Source organism: Arachis ipaensis, chromosome B9, assembly GCF_059453495.1.
Source record: "Arachis ipaensis isolate K30076 ecotype BB chromosome B9, ASM5945349v1, whole genome shotgun sequence".
NCBI lineage: Eukaryota > Viridiplantae > Streptophyta > Magnoliopsida > Fabales > Fabaceae > Arachis > Arachis ipaensis.
Genome location: NC_142444.1, coordinates 69,448,164 through 69,454,412, shown reverse-complemented (window position 1 = coordinate 69,454,412; position 6,249 = coordinate 69,448,164). Strand labels below are relative to the sequence as shown.

Genomic DNA, 6,249 nt, shown 5'->3' with positions numbered 1-6,249 from the left:
GTATCAATCTCAAGAACTCCTTTCTTCTGAGTCATCCCATTATTCACAAGATTTCTTTCAGAAGTGTACATGAACTAGTTATTTGCAACCATCTCAATGAGTTCCTGGGCTTCTGCAGGGATTTTCTTCAGATGAAGAGATCCACCAGCAGAGTGGTCCAATGACATCTTGGACAATTCAGACAAATCATTATAGAATATACATAAGATGCTCCATTCTGAAAGCATGTCAGAAGGACACCTTCTGATCAATTGCTTGTATCTTTCCCAAGCTTCATAGAGGGATTCACCTTCCTTCTGTCTGAAGGTTTGGACTTCCACTCTAAGCTTGCTCATCTTTTGAGGTGGAAAGAATTTGGCCAAGAAAGCATTGACCAACTTTTTCCAAGAGTTCAGGCTTTCTTTAGGTTGTGAGTCCAACCATATCCTAGCTCTGTCTCTTATAGCAAAGGGGAAAAGCAGAAGTCTGTAAACCTCGGGATTAACCCCATTGGTCTTAACAGTGTCACAGATTTGCAAGAATTCAGCTAAACCCTAAAACCCTAAACCCTAAACCATAAATCATACACTATAAACCCTAAACCCTAAACCCCTAAACCACAAACCCAAAACCCTAAACCCTAAACCCCAAACCCTAAACCTTAAAACCTAAAGCACAAACACTAAAACCTAAACCCTAAACCCTAAACTATAAACCATCAATCCTAAAGAATAAACCCTAAACCCTAAACCCTAAATGCTAAACCATAAACCCTAAAGCCTAAATGATAAACCATAAACAATCAACCCCAAACCATAAACCCTAAACCCTAAACCCTACACCCTAAACCATAAACCACAAACCCTAAAGCCTTAAACCCTAAACTACAAGCACCAAAGCCTAACCCTAAACCATAAACCATCAACCCCAAACAATAAACCCAAAACCCTAAACCCTAAACCCAAAACCACAAACCCTAAAGCCTAAACCCTAAAACATAAACCGTCAACCACAAACCATAAACCCTAAACCTTAAACCATATGCCCTAAACCATAAACCACAAACCCTAAAGCCTAAGCCCTAAACTATAAACCATAAACCCTAAGCAATAGACCCTTAACAACAAACTATAAACCCTAAACCCTAAATCATACACCATAAACCCTAAACCATAAACCCTAAACTAAATCCTAAAACTTAAACCATAAACCCTAAACCCTAAACTATAAACACTAAACCCTAAACACTAAACCTTAAACCCTAAACCATAAACCATAAACCCTAAACCCTACCCCTAAACCATAAACCCTAAACCCTAAACCCAAAACCCTAAAGCCCAAACCCTAAATGCTCAACTCCAACCGCTACACATTACACCCTAAACCATAAACCACAAACCCTAAAGCCTAAACACTAAACTATAGACCACAAACCCGAAATCCTAAACCATAAACCTCAATCCGAAACCATAAATCTTGAACCCTAAACACTACACCCTACACCATAAGCCACAAACCCTAAACCCTAAAGCCTAAACCATAAACCCTAAATCCCAAACCCAAAAGCCTAAATCCTAAACCCTAAAGCCTAAACCCTAAACCAAAAACATGGCTAAACCCTATACTATAAACCCTAAACCTTAAACCATAAAGCCTAAACCCTAAACCATAAACCCTCAACCCCAAACCATAAACCCTAAACCCTAAACCCTACACCCTTAACCCTAAACCACAAACTATAAAGCCTAAAGCCTAAACCCTAAATCATAAACCATAAACACTAAACCTTAAACCATAAACACTAAACCCGAAACCATAACGCTTGAACCCTAAACCCTACACCCTACACCATTAGCCACAAATCCTAAACCCTAAAGCCTAAATCCTAAACCCTAAATCCCAAACCCTAAAGCCTAAATCCTAAACCCTAAAGCCTAAACCATAAACCAAAATCACGGCTAAACCCTAAACTATAAACGTTAAACCTTAAACCATAAAGCCTAAACCCTAAACCATAAACCCTCAACCCCAAACCATAAACCCTAAACCCTAAACCCTACACCCTTAACCCTAAACCACAAACCATAAAGCCTAAAGCCTAAACCCTAAATCATAAACCATAAACACTAAACCCTAAACCACAAACCCTAAAGCCTAAAGCCTAAAGCCTAAAGACTAAAGACTAAACCCTAAACCATAAACCCTAAACCCTGAAGCATAAACCCTAAATGCTAAACCATAAACCCTACACCCCAAACCATAAACCCTAAACCTTAAACCCTACACCATAAACCTTAAACCATAAACCTTAACACCTAAATCCTAAACCATAAACCCTCAACACCAAACTATAAACCCTAAACCCTAAACTGAACACCCTAAACCTTAAACCACAAACCCTAAAGCCTAAAGCCTAAACCATAAACCTTTAAGCCTAAACCATAAAACCTCAATCCCAAACCATAAACCTTAAACCCTAAAGCCTAAACAACAAACCATAAACCCTAAGGGCGAAATCCTAAACCCTAAACCCTAAACCCTAAACCATAAACACCAAACACTCAATCCTAAACCCTAAACAAAAAATCATACACCATAAACCCATAAACCCTAAACCACACACCCTAAACCATAAATCCTAAACCTCAAACCCTAAACCATAAACCCTAAAACACAAACACTAAAACCTAAACCCTAAATAATAAACCCTAAACCCTAAACCATAAACCATCAACCCCAAATAATAAATCCTAAACCCTAAACCCCAAACGCTAAATCCTAAACCCTAAAGCTTAAAGCCAAAACCATAAACCCTCAACCCTAAACCATAAATCCTAAACCCTAAACCATACACCCTTAATCCTAAACCACAAACCCTAAAGCCTAAAGCCTAAACCATAAACTGTTAAGCCTAAACCATAAACCCTCAACACCAAACCATAAACCTTAAACTCTAAAGCCTAAACACCATACCATAAACCCTAAGGGCGAAATCCTAAACCCTAAACCCTAAACCCTAAACCATAAACACCAAACACTCAATCCTAAACCCTAAACCAAAAATCATACACCATAAACCCATAAACCCTAAACCACAAACCCTAAACCATAAACCCTAAAACCTAAACCCTAAACCATAAATCCTAAACCCTAAAACATAAACCATCAACCCCAAACAATAAACCCTAAACCCTAAAGACTAAATCAAAAACCCTAAAGCCTAAAGCCTAAACCATAAACCCTCAACCCTAAACCATAAATCCTAAAGCCTAAACCCTACACCCTTAATCCTAAACCACAAATCCTAAAGCCTAAACCCTAAACAACAAACACTAAAGCTTAAACCCTAAACTATAAACCTTAAACCCTAAACCACAAACCATCAACCACAAACAATAAACCCTAAACCCTAAACCCTAAACCACAAACCCTAAAGCCTAACCCCTAAAACATAAACCATACGCTCTAAACCCTATACCAAAAACCATACGCCCTAAGCCCTAAACTATAAACCCTAGACCTTAAATCATAAACCCTTAACACCAAACCATAAACCCTAAACCCTAAATCATACACCATAAATCCGAAACCATAAACTCTAAACATAAATCCTAAAACTTAAACCATAAACCCTAAAGACTAAACCCTAAACCCTAAATCCTAAACCCTAAATCCTAAACCCTAAACACTAAACAATAAAGCCTAAACCCTAAAGCCTAAGGCATAAACCACAAACCCTAAATCCTCAACCCCAAACCCTAAACCCTACACCCTAAACCATAAACCACAAACCCTAGAGCCTAAACACTAAACTATAGACCACAAACCCTAAATCCTAAACCATAAACCCTCAACCCGAAACCATAAACCTTGAACCCTAACCCTACAGCCTACACGCTAAACTACAAACCCTAAATCCTAAAGCCTAAACCCTAAACCCTAAATCCCAAATCCTAAAGCCTAAATCCTAAACCCTAAAGTCTAAACCTTAAACCAAAAACACGCCTAAACCTAAACTATAAACCCTAAATCTTAAACCATAAACCCTCAACCCCAACCTGTAAAGCCTAAACCACAAACCCTAAAGCCTAAACCCTAAACCATAAACCCTCAACCCCAAACCATAAACCCTAAACCCTAAACCCTATACCCTTAACCATAAACCACAAACCCTAAAGCCTAAAGCCTAAACCCTAAATCCTAAACTATAAACACTATACACTAAGCCACAAACCCTAAAGTCTAAACCCTAAAGCCTAAAGCCTAAACCCTAAACCCTAAAGCATAAACCAAAAACCATCAACCCCAAATAATAAACCCTAAACCCTAAACGCTACACCCTAAACCTTAACCCACAAACCCTAACGCCTAAATCCTAAACCATAAACACTCAACCCCAAACCATAAACACTATACCCTACACCCAAAACTATAAACCAAAAACCATAATGCCTACACCCTAAACTATAAACTCTAAACCATAAATCGTCAACCCCTAAACCCTAAACCCTAAACCCTAAACCACAAACACTAAAGCCTAAATTCTAAACCATAAACCCTCAACCCCAAACCATAAACCCTAAGCCCTAAAGTCTAAACTCGCAACCATAAACCATAAGGCCTAAACCTTGAACCCTAAACCCTAAACCCTAAACCCCTAAATGCTAAACCCTAAACCCCAAACCCTAAATTGTAAATCCTAAAAAATAAACCCCAAAGCCTAAACCCTAAATCACAACCACTATTCCCTCAACCATAAACCCTCAACCATAAACCCTAAACCCTAAATTCTAAACCATAAACTCTAAACTCTCAATCCTAAATCCTAAACCATAAACCCTAAACCCTAAACCAAAAACCCTAAACCATAAACCCTAAACCCTAAACCCCAAACCCTAAACCACGGACACTAAAACCTACACCCTAAACCCTAAACCATACACCCTAAACCATAAACCACAAATCGTAAAGCCTAAACCCTAAACTATAAACCCTAAACCATAAACCATTAACCATCAACCGCAAACCATAAACACTAAACCCTAAAACCCTACACCCTAAACCACAAACCATAAACCATAAACCCTAAACCATAAAACTTCAACCACAAACCATAAACCCTAAACCTAAACCCTAAACCCTAAACCCTAAACCTCAATCCCTAAAGCCTAAAGCCTAAACCCTGAACCACAAACACGCCTAAACCCTAAACTATAAACACTAAATCTTAAACAATAAACCTTCAACCCCAAACCATAAACCCTAAACCCTAAACCCTACACCCTAAACACAAAATGACAAACCCTAAAGCATAATCCCTAAACCATAAACCCTCAAATCCAAACCATAACCCCTAAACCCTAAACACTACACGCTAAACCAAAAACCACAAACCCTAAACCATAAGCCCAAAACTATAAACCCTAAAGCCTAAGTCATAAACCCTTTACCCGAAACAATAAACCCTAAACACTAAATCATACACCATAAACCGTAAACCACAAACCATAAATATAAACCCTCAACCCCAAACTATAAACCCTAAACCCTACACCCTAAACCCTAAACGATAAACCCTAAAGCCTAATCCCTAAACCATAAACCCTCAAACACAAACCATAAACCCTAAACCCTAAATGCTACACCCTAAAGCATAAACCACAAACCCTAAACCCTAAGCCCTAAACTATAAATCCTAAACCCTAAGCCATAAACCCTTAACCCCAAACAATAAACCCTAAACCCTAAACCGTACACTATAAACCGTAAACCACAAACCCTAAACATAAACCGTAAAACTTAAACCCTAAACCATAAACCATAAACCCTAAACATTAAACACTAAACCCTAAACCCTAAACCATAAACCCTAAACACAAAACCCTAAACCATAAAGCCCAAACCCTAAAGCTTAAACCCTAAACCACAAACCCTAAAGCATCAATCCCAAACTATACACCCTAACCCCTAAACCCCACACCCTAAATTATAAACCACAATCCCTAATGCCAAAATGGTAAACTATAAACCCTAAACACTAAACCATAAACCCTTAACCCCAAACCATAAACCCTAAACCCTCCGCCCTAAACTCTAAACAACAAACCCTAAACCATAAAACCTAAACCATATACCCTCAACCCCAAAACATAAACCTTAAACCCTAAAGCCTAAACACCAAACCATAAACCCTAAACCCTAAACCATAAACACCAAACCGTCAATCTGAAATCCTAAACCATAAATCCTACACCATAAACAATAAACCCA

The 6,249-nt window shown here is 38.4% G+C and overlaps 1 non-coding gene across 1 annotated transcript; it reads left to right on the top strand.

The window, feature by feature from the left end:
* Positions 1 to 221: 221 nt before the first annotated feature.
* Positions 222 to 329, top strand: LOC148544990 (small nucleolar RNA R71). Its single transcript, XR_015901156.1, has one exon. It is a non-coding gene; the product is annotated as a small nucleolar RNA R71 (small nucleolar RNA).
* Positions 330 to 6,249: the final 5,920 nt, after the last annotated feature.